We start from the raw sequence: 21,238 nt of genomic DNA, 5'->3' as shown, positions 1-21,238 counted from the left end.
CTGTTTGCTTTGTAGTGCAGCTGGGTTCTCCACACACTGCCAACCATTCAGGCAGCACAGCCACCTTGACCAGGAGGGAAATGAAGAGGCTTGTTACTCCCTGAAGGCTAAGACACCTCAGGCATTTAACCATGTGAGGCACCAACAGACATCTTCCATCTGAGAAATCTGAGGCAGTGTGTTGCCTGGAAGCCAACTTTGGTAACTCGCTGGTAGGCTGATTCACCCCTTGCTTAGAGTGGTTCAAATTACCATACTTTTCCCGCATTAGTGAAACTATCTCTCATCTAATCCCAGAGAGAGGAGGCAGAGCTGCTCCTGTGGATCACTGCTGAATGGAGAACACTTCCATCCTTCATAATTGCTAAAAATAAAAACTAAAACTAGGTCTCAAAGTGTGGCTGTACCCCAAGATGTCACAGGCACTTCTCACCCAGTCTTCTCATGGTGGGGCTGGAGTTCCCCCTTCTTCATGGCTCTGGAGGAGCCCATAGGTGACAGCAGAGAAACGTGGGGATCAGGACTTTCTGTGATCATAGGTTATAACATGATCTGTCAAGAAAGAAAGAATGAGATGATGTGAGAGCCAGTCACTGAAGAGGGAACAGGGCTCTTGTGAGAAAATGCTGTTAATGAGAGATGCCATGGCTTGTCAGGTTGGTCTGTGATCAGGACACAGCCACAGGACTAAAAGCCACCATGTAACTTCTGCACTCTGTTTTCAGACCAAGCAGAAAAAGAAAACAACCCTTGCTGTAGTGAGAGCTGAGAATAAAGAGGTCCTTGCCCAAGGCTACATACAGTACTACACACAGTAATGCCTGAAGAGAAACCAAGACCCATGTGAGGCAGGTTCCTGAGCTACATGTTTGCTTGGCAAGCTCTGCATGTATGCATGTGAGAGCAAGGGAGCTGGAGAAGAAAGCGCACAGGCAGGGGGAGAAGCAGTCAGGAGCGGAGCAAGGAAGCAGAGGCACAGAAACAACGGGGTGGGATCTGTCAGTGGCTGCCCCCTTCACCAACAGGCAGGGCAGCACTGAAAATACAGTTGACTGCTGTCCTCATGGGCTCTCCTCAGGTGGAAGTTCATTACTGGGGCCCGTAGTACTGCCCACTCTTTGGGCTGCAGGACAGCTACAGTGACACCAGGCGTGGGTGGCCACAGGCCACTCTGGCCCTGCCTGCCCAGGTACGTGGCACAGACCACACGGAGGGGGTTGTGCCCCTCCATTACAGAGGGGAATGCCTCAAACCCACTGGCAGGAGAGGGTACCCCTTTGCCCTACAAGAGAGCAGAGGCTCATTTCCCCAGTGGGTGCAGAAGGTGCCAGTGCCCATCAACACTGGCAGGCAGCAGGGACCTGCTGCTGCTTCGCCAGGGCAGGATTTTCCAGAAAATGCGTGTGGGGTGGCAAAAGTTGCTTTCAGGGAAGGAGCAGCTGGGAGAAACTCCCTGCGGGCAGAGTGGGGCAAGCAGAGAGTGAGGGACAGAGAGAGGAAGCCAGAGGCAGGTTTGCAGAGTGGAAGACCTGGAGAAAACAGAGAACAGCCAGAGCCTGCTGTGAGAGACTGCAGGAGACAGAGACTTTCCAGAGGAGTTTGCTGACATGTAGACAGGCACCAAAAATTAATGGATTAAGTGGAGGGAGAGGGAAATTTTGTTTCCAGATAATTTATTTTAATCTTTGTCACCCATCAGAGCTTAGTTTTCTTTCTCTAAAAAGTGACTTTTTGTTCTAAGAAAACTCTTCAGACATGGGAAGTCCCTCTGATACTTCCAGGAGAGCTCAGGGCAAAGGTGCACATGGATGTAGCTCACAGGTAGGCGAGCAAGGAAGTTCGGTGCTCTGGCAGCAGTGAAATGGAGCCTCAGAAATAGGTGAGCTCTGTTTCACCTCGTGCCTGCAAGTCAGCAGCGGAGATCTCCTAAAGCCAGCTCGGACAGGAGCACCTTTCTTCCCTGTCACTCCAGCCTTTCCTACTGAACTCTTCTAATCTTGCCCAGTCCCCCCACAGTCACTACCCTAAGGGCTGTGCACAGCATGTCAGGGTAGTTAAGCTTAATTAACTGAACACCCAGGCCAACCAACTGCTGTCCAAGTCATGACCCGTGAAGGGGGATCGGCTGTGCTGAGGCACAGCCTGCTTCCTCTGCTGCCTAGGGATGCCTGGAGCAGCAAGAAAGCAGAGGTCTCTCTAAAACACCAGATAATTCTGACCTGGCCTGTAACCAGGAAACACTGAGCCCTTCTCTCTCCTTCCCCTGTTCTTGTGCTTCATTCCTCATGGCACACAGCAACATCATCACAGTTTCAGCTCAGATGCCTGCATTTGTCACTGCTATAATATAAATCATTTGTCTACACACCCACTCTGAAGTAACATGACCACAAGCATGTTCTAGGCACTCTGCTGGAGGAAAGCACAAGATGGAGACAGAAAAAAAAAAAAACAAAACACATCTGAGTTAATATGTTTATGTTTGATATGCTAAAGATGATCTTTCAGCACATCTTTGCAGGATGACTGTACATATAGAATATTTAGCTGCAGTCTTGGATGGTCACCACTGAAGAAACACTGGGAACTACGGCAACATGAAAGAGTTTGTCCTCCCACCACCTCAGAGCTATAACTACAGTCTATAGCTACATCAGGTGATCCCAGTTATGGACACTAGCAAATGCCACAAAAGTACAAGGCAATGGAGAGAAGTAAATGCTGATCTCTCACATGGTGACCCAGCTATGGCTCCTAATTCACTCTCTCCTAAAAGCACACAGCAGTCCTATTGCACCCTGTGTTCTATTCCAGTTAAACCAAGCAGTGACTTGACAGTTCTTTGTTGCTCCCCAGTGTACATGAGTACTGTGTTAATGCTGCACTCCTTCATTGACCCATCTGGGTATTTCCACGCAGTCCTGTCTACACCACCCCAGAGCTAGGGCTTTATTCTAGAGCAGCAATCCCCCAGGCCAATGCTGACTTATTTCAGGCCAAATAGCAAAAAAGGAGCTTAGTGCTGGCTGCCGCTGTGGGAATGGCACATCATTGCTCTTTGATCACGTTGTCTGTGCAACATTTGCCTGTTCCCTGGCTCAGGGACTGAAAAGCTCCCGGTGGATATGAGCCTCATGCCTTAAGTGAGCATAAAACTAAAGGCATCATGTGCTCAGCTTATTTTCTACCATGTGATTTAGTTTAATCAACTTCTCCTCTACTACTCTGATAAGTGCCTGCTTGGAGACTTGCCACTAGCCTTCACTCTCCTGCAAAATCCCCCCAAAGAACTTATTTCTCAAGGATTAAAGCTTGAAGGATAAATTATTCCTTCTCATACACATAAGAACTGTTCTGCCTGACTGACCTTCCCAGCAAAGCACCAGACAAAGTGTCAGGAGGATGTAGCAGGCAGGCACAGGTTATGTTGTTTGTTGCTGGTGAAAAGCACTGTGAAGAAGACCAGTCATGTCCAAGGACTCCAAGGAGATCAGGACAGGTGACCACAGAGCCTCACCAGCCCTCAGGAAAAGAGGCCACCCAACCTGTCAGCGCTGAGTGGATTTGCCAGTGCTGCTGCGCAGAGTTCGCTGCAGCAAGATTTGCTCAATAGACTTGGCAAACAGGGAGACTTGTTCCATGAGATGGTGGAGAGCAGCTTGCTATGCTATTGCCTGGCCTCTCGTGCCTCGATCAGAATGATCAAGTGAAGCTGATACAATTTCTACTCTCCATGTTTACAACAAATAAATTAACTTCTGATTCATGGCCATCACACTAAACTCCTGTTTCCAGGGGAGGGGAGTAACCAGTCACCTTACACCAACTCGAAATAAGAGATTAAACTAACATTCGGGTCTTATTCTAATTTCTCTGCATTGGGTTTCGCAAATTGCACCACTGAACAGAGCTTGGTTTATTTTGGAGTACAGTCTCCCTTTTATTTCAGAGATCTAACCAGCTAGAGGGATGCAAAAGGCACATTTCAAAGAGCTGTACAAAGGATTTTAGCAAGCTACGATACTGCTGTGAGTTTTTTGCTATCTGATACAGAAAGCCTCATGGACACAGCATGATCTGTCTGCTGCTGTGTCATGCACATCACTTCAGATGCTTAGCAGAACACCAGCAATCTCAAGGGAAAGAATGCCAGATACATCTATTTTTTCAAGGTAAAGGGTAACAAGAAAAATAAAGGTGCCTTGGATGTACTTGCTTTCTTAGCTGTTCACTTAACCAGAGCTGTGCTGCAGGAACTAGCTGATGCAGAAGGATGATTAGGTGACTGCAGTTATATTTCTTGAGTTTGTCTGTTCTAGCAGCCGAAATAGGAACAGGGCTTATATAGTGTCTGTTAATTGCAGCAGGAGAGGTACAGCCACAGTAGTTAACTAAACCAGTACAATTTCCTGGACTTCTTTTCCTTCCTAGGGTAAACAGCTGAGCATAACTTTTCTTGACTTTACAGTATTATCACTGTTTTTATTGTCTGCTCCATGGCACAAATCAGGATCACTAACAAAAGGAACAACGGCCGTCTTGGTTTCAAAACTAGGTAATATAGAGAAAACCATAACCTCTATAGTCTGCTCACTGTATTTACAGTCCTTGTGTTCTCAGCTTAATCATAATCATGGACCATGTCATTTCAGAGACAGTTTGGCATGGGGAACAAAGTCTCTCTTGAACCTCTGAAGATCCAGTGCAGCCCAGGGTCTAGGGGGTTGCTGAGAGCACAGGCAATGTCATTAAATTTCTACTGTGCAATGAGTTGCTTGCCTTGTCACAAGATATTGTCCAATAATTTTTGTCCTTTCACATCTCTTCTCATTCTTTTTTTTTTTTTTTTTCCCTACTTCCCCAACTCTTCTTCCACCCCACTGCATTCAATACAAGTTTACACAGCCCATCTGTGGCTGTTGCTTAACAGGTAACACTTCTGAAGCATCACCACCATTACTATTGCCTCCAAATAAAGAACTGGTCTTGATCATGGTCAGGGCTGGCTAATTAGAGCACCCCAAAGGTATACACATGCCAGCCAGATATGCCAGAGATGAATCTGTCCACATTATCTGTTGACCATCATGGGAACATCCTGCTGTGGTACACACAGTTCCAGCAGGGAGAGTGTAGGAATCACCATAACTTTACGTGAACTTCTAATTTGGTCAGATTTGCTCCTAAATAGTCTCAAGGCAGTGGAAAATCTAATCTCAAAATTTTATGTAATCACTTAAGGTCTTAAGCATTCTTGGCTCCCTTTCTGGTGGGTTTTTAAGCTGTTTGGGAACTTTGCTTTACTGACATGAAAGGTTTCACCTGAGAAGTCCTACTGCTCCACACATCTGTGCACTTGGCAGCAGCACCTTTGATGAATTTTTCTGGCTGCTCAGTACGTCTGTGCAGCTTCTCCTTCTTGTGTCACAGCATGGTTTTCTCCTTGTGCTCCTCTTTCAGAAAGGCTGTGACGACAGGATACTTCCAGCCTACCTCTAAGGGCAGGCATTCCAGCACACTGATTTCATGCAGCATACATTCAAGGTGACCTCCATTCCCTCTTCATTCCTTGCTTTGCAAAAGGGTACCTTCTTTTGTTTCACCAATGCACCACTCAATCACTTAGACAATAATGCTCCAACAACCCTGCTGACAATGCAGCAGAGGGAATGGAGCTTGAGGGGATTAGCATTCACCTTGCAGCAAAGGAAGGCTGAGTATGTTGGTTGCTGTTAACAAATGCTCCTGAAGGCATCAGTGTGACAACCCCATCATGTGTCCCAGCTGGAGCTGGTTGGCAGCACTGGCTGTGACATGTGCCAGGAGATGGCATCACCTATCATCTGCCAAGCTTTCAGTGAGGCAACACCCTTGCTGGCCACAAAGCTCCTTTGGATGACTCCTCGGGAGGAAGAGAGTCCTATTTGCAATAAAGTCCTCTCCTGGGACAGATCACCCACCGTACCTATGAACCTGCAGGGTGCATCTGATCCTGCACTTGTAACACCACGAGCCACTCTGCTCCCCTCTTACAGCTGGAGAAAGATCCCATGGAGTTTATAGCCAAGCAGAGCCAATGCCTAGGCTTGAATTAGCTAATGTTCAGGATCCAGGTTGTTTCCCTTGCCCTGTGTACACACCATGAACCAAGCATTCCCATGCCTTTGTGTCACAGAGCAGATCTTGCCCACCACCCACCTTGGTCTTGGCATACACACACAGCAAGCACTATTATCCTCATGAAGAACAGATAGGAGCTGAGCACAGCCTCCAACCCTGCTCCATACCTGGCTCCAAGCTCCCTGGCTCAGACACATGCAGTTCTGGGAGGCAAACCTGAGCCAGGAAAACCTATCCAGCCCCCTGTGAGATCTGGGAAGTACAAAGCCATATGTGAGCCCACTTTACAGCCTGGCACCTTCAATCCTCCTTCAAATTCCTACTCTGCATACAGCATCAGCACTAACTGCAGAAGATGGTTGCAATAGGGCTACAAGTGAATTTATTATTCCGGGGGGTGAAGCAGAAAAGATCAAGACTGTGACTGGAAGATCAGCCTCAGCGAAGGTCCCAACATCAACTATAACTTCCCAGTGCCATCTCCAGACCATTCTCCTCTGGCTTCCAGCTGACAGGGGTGCACCCCCAGCACAACCCCAACAACACTCAGTCAATTGCTAGACATGCCTTTGTGAGCCAGCCCAGCACTGCCAGCCTAGAGACCTGTCTCCAGCAGTGATCAGCAGCATATAGTTTTGGAAAGAGCAGAAATAGATAGAGCATGGCTGCAGCAGGTCACCAATGAGGTGGGGAACTACATCTCAGATCATCTAAAACTACCTTGATCGTCTGCATGTGTTTTACAAAGGCAGAGGGGACAGTATGAAAAATGCAGAGGGCATGTTGGGTTAGGTGAACATCAGAACTGAGAGAGAGAAGCCATTAAAGCCGTAGGAGGAAAGAGCTGGACACTCCCTTTCCCTTGCAGCATGTGAGAAGGATCAACAGAACCTTCACCTAAGCACTCTGCTGAATGTTTTCTTCTTGTGTGCACTGAAGAGTGGCTTTTCAACTTACAATTTTCACTCACTCTCTGGCAAGAAAGAGGTAAAAAAACAAGTCACACTAAATGGGGGGGGAAAAAATCAGTCTTATTTAACTCATGATTTAATCTCATGATAAGCAGTGCCTGAGTCATGATGCTGGATGTTTTCAAGGTGGAAATACTCCCAGCTAGAGTAGCAACACATGACCAACAGGGAACACAAAACCACAGCTTTTCCCATGTCTTGTTACACTGTCTCCACCAGTCCCAGGAAGACAACAGAAAACCAGTCCTATACAGTTGGATCCATCGGGCTTGCTGAAGGGATTCCTAATTCCTTGTACTAAGATTGCTCCAAGAGTCTCAGCCCAATCCTTAAAATGCATAGGGCAGAGGAAAGAAATCACACATTAATTCTAACAATAAGGTGTTCTGTTCCCTTCCTTCTACCAGGAAGATGTATTTTGCAGCCCAGCCATAAACCTCAAACTTCGAGTGCACTAGTAGCTTACTGCATTGGTCTTTCCAACAAGGCAATATGAACCCTGACTCTCATCTCACTAGTGGGGAAAAAATCCCCCAACCTAACTATTAATTTCAGTTCATTAACTTTTCACTGGAACCTAGCCTGGCACCCCCCAAAGCTGATGGAAGGTGGATGAGAAGAGTCCTCCCAAGCCAGCAACACACACCTCATCCATAAGTTCAGAGAGAGGCCTGGGGGAGGAAGGAGGTGTTCAGGAGGGTGAGGGAGATGGACGATCTCATCTTACACCTTGTTTGGTCACATCCTAAAGCTGTCAGGCACTTTGGCATATTGCTGGTGGAGGCAGGTGTGGTGTGGGGAAATGTGGATGGCATAGCGTCAGCAGCGCCAGCCGGGGTGGGGATGGGCACGGGCAGTCACACTTCCCGTTCCTCTGAGTGTGGAGGTACTTAACAATGCTGCTACAGAAAACCTGGGAGGACTGTACCCGTCAGCTGTCTCAGCTGAGGGATTTGGTCTCAGAAGGTCCAGTGCTGCACGCTGCCTGCTGCCAGGCAGTGCGAGTCCTGACAGGGAACTGATGCAGTTGGACAGGCTCTGCCTCTGCGTCAGCCACAGTGAACATCACAAGCTTTTCCCTACCTACCTAGGAGAATTCATTTTTTTTTTTTTTATTTTTTGCAGATTTTCAACAACTCAATTTCCAAGTCCTCCCACAGGCCTCTCTAAACAATCCCCTCCCTTTCAGATGCTGATGTTTTTCAGCTGATGAGACTGTGGGCCAGGCCATGAGCTGAGTGTAAATCAGTATAGCTTGTCAATGCTAATTTACACCCACCGAGAATTTCCCTTCCTTCACTACTTAGCAGAATTATATGACATGTCTTTTATCTCTCCTCACAGTTTAGCCTGCTGTTCCCCTTTCCTGGCCCCGGAGCCTCCTGCTTTGCTCTGAACTCCCTGTAGGTTTGCAGGATAAGTTGCTTATTTGCAATGTAAAGTGTCTCTCCATGCCACAGCCCCGTGCAAACAAACCCAAGAGAGGCACATTTATCATTCCTTGTGCAGCAAATCCAGCCTCATCTTTTTCTGACAGCAGTTCCCTACAACACACATTGCACATGACTTGCTAAGGGAAAAAATATTTCCCTCATTGCCACTACGCAATGCAGGACCTCTCTAGAGAGATGCAGGGGAGTGAGAACGAGAGATCCTGAGCTCTCGCCTTTCTCCTTGAAGGCAGTGGCAATGGCTTGTAGACTCTGACTGTCAATAAGCAGGATACCATTAATGACTTCTTGTTGCTATGGTGATATTGATGGATAGTCCCTGGGGTTGGTGGAAATGCAGGGAGAGCTGGTAAAAAAAAAAATAAAGAAAAAAGTGGGTCAAAAATATCCCCCAGGAAAATGTGAGTTTGCCGACAAATGGGCAGTTGTGTGACATCCTAGACGAATGCAGTGGCACTTCACACTTCCTCACTCATTCTCCCTCTTACAAGAACAACATGGTGTTCTTCAGAGCCACTGCAAACAGTGCTGCTCACATCAGGGCTCTGGCACATAGGCACACAGCTGCTAGTGGATTTCATTACCAGGCGTTATTTTTGCAGCTTCACCCTGGCAATTCATTTCACATACAGAGTTAAAATCTTGGCTCCAGTGAAATCACTTGGACCGGTGCCTGCGGGCACAGAGCCAGGATTGCCCCCGGCTGATGGATGCCTTATCACAAGTGACAGTTTCATTCAGCTGCCACGATAGCCACTGGGAACCCCTTGCCTCTCCTGAGCTGTTTCAAGCATGGAAAAGCTGATGTTGCACAAAGTTTTTTGCTGTTTTCCTGAGGCTCAGTGCTGTGCATGCTCCGAACGTGGTATCGTGGGCTCTCTCACAGCTTCCTACTCTGCAATATGCAGTTTAGAGTAATCTTTTACCCTTCATCCTACCCAAGTAATGACCACTGGCAAGGACAGGCTCTGCTCCAGTCACAACTGGGCCCTCTCACCTTGCACAAGTGTTCTAGGTATTTGGGGCACAGGAACCGCTTTCTTAAAATAGCAGTTATCTCTTTGGCCTTGGTTTCTCTGGGAAAAACTTTCCTAATTCAGGCTGGTGACATATTAATGAAGAAGTGATAAAGTCCCAGTGGAACTCCCTCTTCGTCTGCACATGCTATTTATCTAAGCCCACCAAGGGGTGTACAAACTGCACGATGCATTGTTTGGGGGGGGATTTTAGTATGATTAGTAACTTTCTCAGTACGCTTTTTGTCCTAGCAAATACTCTTCATCATTTCTGCTGTGTTTATGTCTAGGAGTTGCCCTACACGTACAACCTCACTAGAGAACTTTTTACTTCAAACAGTGGTACCGCTCCATCATCTGATGGGCACACATTTAATCCAGAAAGTTGTTATTGGTTTGGATCTGTTATTATGGAAGAGGTATATCCACAGGGGAGTGGTATCTGTAGCGGTATTACACAGACAGTTTTGCCAGTAAATGCCCCAGTGTAGATCAGGTCCAACTGATGCGTCAGCTTTTACACCTACTTGTATGTTCAGATGCTTTGGCTCCACGTAAACTCAGGAACTGGAGACAAAAATACCCTGCCCATCTCTTTTGCATCTTTTGATAAATGTAGTTTTAATGGACTATGGAATCTGAAAGCACTTTACATCAGGAAGAGATCCCAAGAGCAAAATTCAGTTAGTTTCTCCTACATTACATGTAGCTGTTCATCAAATTTATTGGGCAAGGTTCCTAGAACATGAAGGCTGGACCAGCACTGACAGAGGCTCACTCTTGTATAGCAACCCTTTGATCAGACTGTCAGCATCATTATTTGCTTGTGGTTTATATTCTTGAATGCTCCAGTAGGTTATTCTTCCCAGCTGACTATGAGAGGCAAAGGCTGCTCTTTCAAGTTCATTTGCACCTCTTCCCCTCTATTTCAATTAGCTATGGAAATGATTTAAGGTTTGTTTGAGGTTTTTTCCTAGCTTCTTTTGCCTGCCTGTCTGTATTAGAAGCTTTAAGAACACCGATGGCTGCTGAAGACTCCAGTTGGTGTCTTCCTTGTAGGAAATGTTGTGGCTTGCAGTCAGCACGCCTAATTGATTTGCTTGACCTGCTGCTGGCCAGGGTGGAGAGCACAGAACCAGCTGCAGCATCCTGCCTTTCTGCCAGCTAGGAGCGAGGGAATGTGGGGGCAGTGAGTGCTGTGGGTGGAAGAAAGGAGGTATCACCACAAACAGGTGGGGTCAGACAGGGGCAGGAACTGGTTTATTGCACTGGGAGACAGAGAAGGCTATAGGAACATAATAACTTCTTGAAATAGGATGTCTGTCTGTGGGGAGCTGTTGTTCTAGTGCATATGCAGCTATTATTTTTCTGTTAATGACTCTGTGGCTGCAGAGACACTGCAGGTGGTGAACCGCCCAGAGCAGCTCAGGGCTGAGCAGAAGTGGCCAGTTTGGACTGGGCTGGAGCTCCAGGTTCCTCCACTGGGAGGCACCAGGGTAAATGCCTTTAGACATAAATCCCAGCACACTGCAAAGAGCACATATTCCAGAAGGCAACCTTCCAAGGATGTTCCACCCTAAACAGCTGGTCACCAAAGCTTTCTCAGAGCAGATTCCTTATATCAAGATATTTAACTTAAAATATCAGATGCATTCAAGATAGGAGAATCTCTCTGGGCTGCCTTTTACTCCATCTGGGCATTAACTTCCAGATGACCCCCCCAGGAATGGAATTTGGAGAGATCAGGCTGGAGGCAATACAGATCCATGGGATTTCTCACCACACACAAACCTGGCCTGTCTCCACACGCATCACATCATGCATGCTTTACTGGCAATGTTTTTAAAGTCACCATTAAGAAACAAATTCTAAGACTCATTAATAACAACGCATATACTCTTGGGATGCTTCTAACCACATCTATGTATTTTAACTTAGAAATATTGCTAAGGGACTCTTTTCTTTTTCGTGCTCCACCAGCTTCTACTCTAAAGTGAAAGGTGGTGGAGGAGGAGGCAGGATATGCCCCTTTGTTTAGAGCCAGCTGCAAGAAAATGGGTTTGTTTGCTCAAATGCACTGGATACTTTGTGCAAGTAAGTTGCATCTTGCAGTGCAGGTTAGCCATTACATATATAAGATTGTGAAGAAAAGTAAGAATAAATGCAGCAGTTCTGCAGCTCCTTCTAAACCAGTGAGGGAGGACAGTAAACCAGATCATTTTTCCCTGTGCTGTGGATCTCAGGTATTAGTTACATCACATAGTCCCCATGACATTAAGTGTGAAGACCACCTACCCGGGATCCAGAGTCACACCATACCCCATGCCCCTTCCTATGCCACAAGCTGGCTGCTCCCAACCAGCTCTGGGCTCTGTATTTCCCTCCCAGTCAGAGTTAGGTACCATTACTTTCAAGTAACTTTGCAAAACATTCCAAGTCTCTCATGAAGGTTGCTACATTCTTGTTAACCTTTATTTTTTTTGTAACTGGGAAAAAATAAGACACAGATCACAGTAGCTGATGAGAGCCATTGCATGCACATTTATATTACCCAGGCTGAAGAGCTGAACCAAGAGCACCATGGCTGAGCTGCAGGCAACCAACCAGCTTTCTTCTAATGACTTGGCTCCTGTACAGCACTGAAAGTCTGCAGCCTTTGTGGTTGTTTCAAAGTACCCACACCTGCCCAAAGCTGATCGCTCTACAGCAAGGTGAGACAAAACCATTCTATAGATACAACTTGGTAATATCAATCAAAAGAGAGGTAATATTGTCTATGCAGACACCCAGTCACTCATGGGAAACAGATATGAATCCTTCATAAACACCTTTTTTAAGGAGTACTCTAAGAAGATACAGTAGGGATGGTGCAGCCAATGTGATGGTAAGAGTGTCATGCAACACAGCATCTCAGAAAAGGATTTAACCTCAACTTCATAAATACTGCCCATCAACAATTCCTGCATGTAGCGATAACACCTCAGAAAGTTTAATTACCACTTAAGAAATGGAAGACAAAATGAGCTACGTGACCTTTCCCACCCCAGATCCTGTAGGTCGACATTATTTAAGACAACTGGGAGCCTGAAAAGCTAAACATTAGTGTTGGCAGATGAACAGATGGATGGATCGCTGCCAGCATAATCCATCTTCCCACTTGCCTCCATAGGACTGGGTGACATTCAAAACTAACTACTTTCCTATGCAAAGAGAAATGCACGCAAAGCAATGAGCAGGCTTTCAAATGGACTCATCAGCTGGCAGGACCAGCGGCAGAATGCTTTATGGTTGCTATTTAATGTTGCAGGCGAGGCTGTAAACAAGAGGCATCAGGCTGTGACAGAAGTGGGAAATGTAGTGACCACAGTGGATTTGCTGTAAGCCAATCCATGAGCAAGCTGTAAAAATCTGTCAGAATGCTGTCATTTTTCCTTTGTGTATAAACGTTCTAAATCTAACTAACCTTTTAATCAGAGCAGATAAAATTATGGTATTATCATCAAAGGAGATGCTCTATCTACAGTTTCATGAAAAATTTTCATCTCTGCTCAATCTGGGGTTTGTTTTGTTTTTTTCCTTGGGGTTCTACAAGTAAATTCCCCAAACGCTAAAAATTAGAAAAGAGTGAAGTCCATTTCATAGGAGATTTAACACGGCCAGTTACTGTGCAGACATCAGCTTGCCTGATGCCAGATGAGAGTCAGTCCAGATCTTTCAGATCCAGCTCAAATACCTGTTGCATGAGCACAGAGAACGCTCCCGCTCCCTGAGCAGGACAGGCACAACAGGAGCTGTGACGCACTGCACCACTACGAATCATGTTACCTTCCTCAACAGAGAGGGCTCTGAGGCCCACAGACTCCCACCTATCCCAGAACTTTCTGGTGCTCAGCGAGGATTCAAAGTTAAAATAATTTCCTTCATCTACTAGCTATAGCAGACTGTTGTCAGCTACTAGTCTACAACACGACTTTTCTAAATTGATACAAATAACTCCAATATGTACCTTGGTGCCCATAGTACTCCAAAGGATAGAGATTTCTATCTCTGACTGGTCTACAGTATCACCCAGATCAGACTACATGCTGTGGGGTTTTTTTACAACAGCTGAAGTCTTCAAAATTTTCTACATCTGCTGGCAAACATCCGTACTGTTGACAAATCAGCCAGCACAGCCAAGTGCAGAAATAACCCCAGTCAAGACCTGAACCTGGGACTCCAGGTGAATGAAGCTTCCTCACTAACTCACTGCAGCATCTGGCTTCACTGAACTTGCCTGTGTCATCTGAACCAAAAAAGCACTCACTTCCATTTACTATTGCCCATATGCCACCTCTAAATATACTTACATACCAGCATTTATGCAACGTTCAGTACAAAATCCATATGGCTCCTTTCAGCAAGCAGCAACAAGCAAGAAGGGTGAATTGCAAAGAGAGTCTGGAGATGTAGCTTGTAAAGATTTCTTTCTAAGCACTGTATAACACTCATTACAGATGGACAATGATGGGGGAGTTGTTACGACCTGCTCCAGATGGGCCATGTTTTATTTTTTGCATGAAGCTAGAATTGATTTCTTTTATATGAAGTGTCTACTAGTGATCTCTCTAGAAGAGAAGTTGGGTAGCAGAGCAGCTCCAGGCCTAGGCTGAAGAGTGTCAGAGCCCCTAGTACATCAGCCTGTCATTACCTTGGCCAGCCTCATCTGAGACCTCCACCTTTACTCCTGCCACCCACTGGCCTGGGAGCTGCATTTAAGTCCTTGCCCGAACTAGACTGTTTGTATAACGATTCTGGACTAGCCAACTTGACTTCTTGGGTGACATCAGAGCTGTGGTGGCACTATGGCTTTCTCTGGGGTTTGCCGGACTGCTGGCTGAACAAAGATATAGTCATGGGGCCCACTCTGCTCTTCCCATTTGGGTACAGTGGGACAATACCCCTTGTCCAAGGTTGCTGTCTCAACCTGCCCTGCTGCCTGGCTTCCACCTCACCTTCCTTTCCAGAGACATCCACCCGGAGCTTTCTGAGCCCTTGAGTTTGGCAAGTATTACTTCCCAGGTTAAACAGAAGAAAGAAATGTTCACATGGAACAAGAGAGTAGAACGTGTTGTTCACATCTTGTAGAACATCTTGTTCACATGGAACAAGAGTTTTCAAATGTCCCATGCAGCAACACCCTGCCAGGAGACCTTCCACGATGTAGGAGCAAAGCAACTCAAGCCTGCCACAAGTGGCCTTCTGACTTCTGAATGGCCTTCTGACTTTTGAATGGCAAACCATCCAAATGAGAGCCTTTGAATGTTAACAATTTGCTTTAACAGATAAAGGGTAAAAATGTGTTTGCTGTCACCGCCTAAATCACAGAAAAAAAAAAAAAAAGTGGCAGCCAATTAACTACTTCTGGATAATGACTGCTTTCATTAAACTTTCACATCCACTGAAAGAGAAAAAAGCTACATGCCTGTAAGAGACTGCAGTCAGAGTGGTAAATCAGGGACCCCATGCTGCTATTACTCCCAATCTAATAGAAGATGGGTTCTTAACTCCAAAAATTGTTGTATCCCTCGTGGGTACATGCTGTGTTAGACTTAATCTTGACAGATAGACAGATAGCAAGGAATTGATCACAGAATTAAAAACATAACTGGTTGCTTAGTTACCAATGATCACTACACAGTTATATTTGCTGTGTGCAAACAGAGCCCAGTACAAACCAATTATCCATCATTATGACTCTAAAAATGTCAATTTCAGTGAGCTGAAAACAACCATGAGCTAGGTAATAAAGGAAATTTGAGTAGAAAAATACAGATGATAATTGGGAGCCTTTTTTTTTTTTTTTTTTTTTCTAAATGTTCAAACAGCTACAATTTTGTGGCTGAGGAAAGTAAACACATTGGTTTGGAAAAAAAAATGATTCTTGTTTATTGGGGAAGTGAAAGCAAGTATGCTATGTGTATAAACACTGGGAAAAGAGAAAGTAGTAAATAAAAATGACAAGCTAAGAATTGCACAAAACTGGTAAGGGAAAAAGGCACAGGAAGAATTAAAGAGCTTCAGGATTAATGATGGCATGAAGAAACTGAAATACACTGGGTCCTAAAGCCAGCACAGTGTCATTCCAAAAATGAAGTGGAACTACAGTTGATAGCAGTGCCATGAATGTAGAGTAAGTAGAAAGCTACCTCTGTCAGCTGCTCAGCAATAACCGCCTTGGGAGTTCTGCAACATTAATCCGAGATGATTCATATTTTTTTTTTTTTGGTTTGAATACCAAAAGATGAGATATGAGTAGCCTTAGATTTAGGTCAGTTTGGAAAAGACACTTCATAAGAGCATTGGTTGGGAACAGAAACTAAAGGAGACTACAAAAAGGTGCATGATTTCATAGTGAAGATATTTAAGCTCTAGAACAATTTTCTGGAGGCTGTGATGATTAGCAGGAATGGCTCAGGCAGGGGAAACAGCCCTATGTCTGTGTGAGGCAGACTAGAAAAGCCAGCAGGTGCCATGGTTGCAGGGATCTGCCAATGTCCCTCCCAATTCTTGAAACACAGATATAGGAATACTGGTATTTAATACACTGTGAGGAGCCACACTCTAATTCCTTACAATTAGGTGCTAGTCTTTCATGTTCCATCCCCAAAGATCAAATCATTAAATCCCACGTAACTGTGACCTTCTTTTAGCAAGGTCTGTCTTTCATCTATCAATCAAATTGATCCTTGGTGCCAGATCTGTGAATAAGCTGCTGTAGTTGGATGCCTTACCATGCATGTTCATGAGAGCATCCACCACACAGATGCTGGCAGGTTAGATATCCATGGGCTAACCCATGCACTGAATTTATCACCACAGCTGTAAACAATTCATGCTCAGCATTGCTGGTGTCCAGCCTCTCTTTTCCTCAGCAGTTTATCTTCCCTCTCCTAAAATACATGATGAAAAAAAAAAAAAGCTAGACAGATTTCTGCTTTCCTTGCATACACTGTAAAGTGCAGCTATGCTATATCTGATCATGTCCTCATGACAATTTAAACTCTCTGAAGATAGGAATAGTCAGGGCTCGGTGCAGCCACAGCAGAAATGAGTTTGGGCTGAACGCTCTGCTTCTCTCCAGTAAAAACTGCATGTCCTGCATACAGGAAGGATTAAGGGCTGTAAGTGCTAAACCCTCTACAAGACCTGGGCTGGAGAAATCCCCCTCCCTGAGTAACCTGCAGTTTAGAGAGGAGGAGGAAAAGGAGGAAATAGGTCAATCTGACTTCTTTATGCAACGCAGCACAATATGGTAAAAATAAATTCTACAGAGGACATACAGCATCTTTTTGCCTTTGACTCCACTATGAGATTGGTTCTTATTTGGCAAGGAGAGCAGAATCAAAGAACAGACTGAGCAATTTTGAGGCTAATAGGAAACAGAGACAAGTGTGTTCTGGCCTATTCAAGGTATGTACAGAAAGTGCTAGTAGTGCTTCAGTGTCAGAAAGTATTTTCTGTTGTTGAGTTTGAGCAGAAGCTGAGGGGAAGATAGGTTACAACAGTCACCAGATCAACTTTGCATTTGCTGTGGCAGCTATTGCCCTGTGAAGTTTATCAGCAGCCTGAACAGGATATATGCAGTGTACCAAGAGATGCTGCTTGAATACGTATTAACAGTTGTGCATGGCAGTGGGTGCATGTGCGTAAGATTGAACCCTACAGATGCTTACTAAAAGGGATTGGCTCATAAACACCACAGTGTGGCTGCTCTGGAGAAATATTAGAGACCTAGGAACAATGTCTTGGGAGTGGGTCTCTATGAAATATGGGAAGTGCCTCTTTCAGCTGCTATGGCGCCCAGGCCATCTGTCTGAAGGGTTACACTTTGCCCTAGAGATCAGAATGTAGCAGCTGAGTCCATTTCTATACATGCAAAGCTATCCTTCCTGTGTAAAGACAGGGCTTTGTGACCTCCTGAAAGATGGAGGAGTTTTGTTGCCTCTTCTGCCCACTATAGATCTATCCCAAGTTAGCACTGCCTGGTACTAATCTCTTGTTAACTATCAAGGCCCCCAGGTACGTAAACCTGGACCCAGTGAAAAAGGCCCCAGGAAGTAATGGGCTTACCTCATCATATCCCAGCTGGCAGCACTGCCAAGAACATGGTGGAAAACTTGATTTATTAAAATTAATGAAGGACCTGGCTAGTCGTGAATAATTCATTACATATCAGCTGCTGCTGAGGTAATAGGAGCTCAGCAAGATCCTCTTTAGCACTGCACACTGCCTAAAATCTTTAAATAAAATGAAGTCAAAGATTGGCTAGTTAAAGATTGAAGAGCCTTCTCCACGTGAAGTGAGAGGCCTTGATTCCTGTTGCTGAGGTCATTCAGCTGCCATCTGCGAAAATCGCTGAGGTCTCTCAAATGGAAGCCAGACAGCTAACATCACTGATTTTTGCCAGGGCATGAAGCATTCTGCCTCAGCCATCAACTTCTGCAGAATATAATGGCTCTGTTTTCCACAATTCTTACTGAAATCAAGTTTAGATTTTGATATTTACCATAAGCTAGGGATGTCTGAGGGTGTTGGCTTGCTTCTCTGATCATTATGTATGAAAATAAAACAGCCGGACATGCAAAGAAGTAGGCACTACCATCTGAGTATGCAGATCTTAAGGTGCAATCTCTGCTGCTGCTCAGGGCTTTCATCAGCACCAGCAGAATCAAATTACCCACAGCCTGGACAGTGTCAGGGCTGGATTTTGGAAGCACATCAGAAGTCCTGGAACAGAATCCCACTAACTTAATCTGGTGCCACTTGATGAAACAAGGGCTCTTTTTCAATTCCGTTGAAGTCAATGGTAAAACCTTTGATAAACATGTAGAAGTAGCAGCAAAATTAGACACGGTAATTAGATGGCTGATACTCCTCTTCCTGTATGTCCTCCTGCAGAGGTCAGAGGAATTGTAGTTAATATAGAAGGAGGAAAACCAAATAAATGCAATGAACACCCTCCCACCTCCCAGCTGCTGGTACAGGGTCTCCTAATGCAATCACAAAATTCTCCACTAGCCACAGCTAGAGACCTTCCCTGAAGTCCATCATTTTCTCTCTAACTGATGATGATGGGAACTGGCCCACAGCCCAGCAACGTGTCCAGTGATGGTACTGTTCTCAACTCCACTTCTGGTTTGCATTGCCTTCGTCTCCCACTGGGCACCTAGGAATCTGTGATGCACCGATGGGACGGCAGCTCTGGATCATATTAAGACAGTGGGACAAGACAGCCTTTGACTCAAGATCCTGATGAATAGGGAGGAATCCTTATTGACTGCCTCAAGCCAGATCTTATTTTCAGATGCCATCTCTCATTCAGCCAGAGCAGATGATTTTGGCCAGGCCTCAGTGTCTGAAGCATTTTGCTAGAAGTACTCTGATGTAGGTAATTGGCATCATGAGACATCTGACCAAGACTCAGGAGACTGCCAGTTTCCTCTCCTCTCCAGAAACACTGCTTCATCAATCACTCATGAGAGTGTTTTAAAAATTAAAGCCAAATCCCCTTGCCTTGAAATGGAGGCAGCACTTTCCCCTCTTGCTGTCTTTTAATAGCCTCTCTGCAGGAGGTCACAGGACATTGATTTATGCTCCTGAGCTTTTTATGGACGTATGTTAAGATCATTTTGAGAAGCCACAAACTGATGTTGTGACTTCTAACCCTGAAGTGTGTGAACGAAGCAAATACTGTAACTCACAGCTTCAGAGTGGGAGATGCTGTTAACAGGTTGCAACCTGGTAACATGCGAGACTGACACCTGGTCCCTGATCTCCTGGGGTCCTCACAAATAAGACACTCCAATTCCTGTTTCAGCTCTGATATCTATAAAAGGAGGTAATAAAACTACCTTCCAGCATCTGCGAGATGGAGACCATTCCTCTCCTTTTTCAGTCTTTGAGCAACAAGGAAAGTCAGGTGAAGTTTCCTAAAAGTAAAGTGTAATTATTTGGAACTAACTGAACTCTGGGACCTGTGCTCAAGTGTAACAGTTCCAAGCCACTGTCTATGCTCAAGCTGGCATGGCTCTAGCTGTCTCAAAGGACATGGGTGCCTTCCCATCTCAAACTGCAAGGAAATGCAGGTATGTGGGCAAGGACAGGGCTGTAGTATCAAAGGAGCAGTCCATGAAGTGTACATGCCTCTCCTTACACACCACCACTATGTGTATGGTTACATCTTTGTAGCTGCTTTTGGCCTTTCACCATTGTTTTCATTTCCTTTTCCTTCTTTCTGTCTCTTTCTCTTGCTTGTTGTTTTTTTGTTTTTTTTTTTTTTTTTAAACAAAGTCATCTGCTATCTTCTGGAAAGGGCACCTGACTAGTGATGATATACAATCACTCTGGGAGCTGGTTTAGGAGGCACGGTGCTTCTTTGACTTGCCAGACAACAGCAGTTGCTATGTGGCTTCCTTCGCTTTGTTGCTTCAGGAAACCAGTTGGTATTTACAGCATTTTCTTTAAGCAAAGCTTCATCCCTGAGATATGCTCACGTGAGAGTACTTCAGGGAATTCCAACTGGGAAGCGAGAGTAAAGGATTTAATCATTAAAAAACAAAACAAAACATCACATCACAAAATAACCCAAAGAAATCCTGGAGGAGATGCTGTTTCTACTCAAGTGATACTGCGAGGTAGGCACTGTAAGAGAAGTAGGAAAGCAAGAGTTTTACCAGTTCCAGTACAATCCTGTTTTTTCAGGAAGATATTAAAAGTCCATTTCAATAAAAAACATTTTGGGGAAAGGCAGAGGCTTGAGCCTGATCAAACATTCACCTGGTTTGGACTTTCTCAGTCTAAACAGTGAAAAAAAAGTTATAGAGGGGCATAAAGCAGCCTAGCTCTTATTCTAGGCAGGAAGGAAAGCAAACTTGGTGTAAATCAAGAGTAGCACAATTTAGATGCTTCTGTTAAGTTGGTTTGTTGGGTTTTTTTTAACCTAAAAGATATAAAATGGATGTAATTGAGCTGGCTAGGACTTTGGGGACACTGGTGTGGCTGGGCTGGGATCACAAAACAGTCCATAAGTTGCTTGAAGAGACACATTTGTTTCCCTGGGGTACAACAGTGAGGGAACAGAAGGGCACTTCTCCCTGTACTCTCAGTTCTGTCCTCAGTGGTGTTGTGCTGAAGGCACACTCAGTGCCGCTGACGGGTGAGCCCAGCTAAGTGTTAAACTTGGCTCAGTCTAAGCAGGAAAAGAAAAAAAAAATGTTCAATGTTTTTTTTTCTCTAAGGATATAGTAGAACTAAGCCAAAAGCAGGTATTTGTACTGCTTCACCTAAAGCAGCATTAAGCACCTTCTCTGGTGAATCACTAGGTCCCCAAAGCTTCTGCTCCTCCTAAATGAATGCCAGGTATCCTGGGGAAATGCTGTCAGGTACAAGGACACTGTGACACCACTGGGCTAATGTATGATGCATGTCTGTGGCTGAAGGTCTGCAGGATTCTGCCCCAAGATCCCTAGGATGATGATGTCTGGGATCTAATCCCCAGTATGACTTTTCATTGTGCCCCAATTTACCTCAGTTTTTCTGCCTAGTGTGATCTTCTTATGTTCCAAAAAGTATTTTCTGAATCTGTTGCCCAGTATCTCTCAGGAAGCTGATGACAGCAGTTCGTCACTGTTCAGGGGCC

At 45.1% G+C, this 21,238-nt stretch overlaps 1 protein-coding gene across 2 annotated transcripts in view; it reads right to left on the bottom strand.

Annotated features, from left to right (window-relative positions):
* LOC104363473 overlaps window positions 1-21,238 on the bottom strand; it is a 47,691-nt gene that overhangs the window by 15,410 nt on the left and 11,043 nt on the right. Inside the window, exon 2 of one of the 2 annotated variants that reach the window (XM_042783735.1) lies at window positions 434-552. The exons of the other annotated variant lie outside the window; for it this stretch is intronic. The gene's annotated coding sequence lies outside the window, so the exon portion shown is untranslated. The remainder of the gene's footprint in view (window positions 1-433; window positions 553-21,238) is intronic. 2 annotated transcript variants of the gene reach the window in all.

This window comes from Tyto alba, unplaced genomic scaffold (assembly GCF_018691265.1).
Source record: "Tyto alba isolate M040663 unplaced genomic scaffold, T.alba_DEE_v4.0 Super-Scaffold_7, whole genome shotgun sequence".
NCBI classification, from domain to species: Eukaryota; Metazoa; Chordata; class Aves; order Strigiformes; family Tytonidae; genus Tyto; species Tyto alba.
The sequence above is the reverse complement of the archived record's forward strand: the minus strand, read 5'-3'. Positions and strand labels throughout refer to the sequence as shown.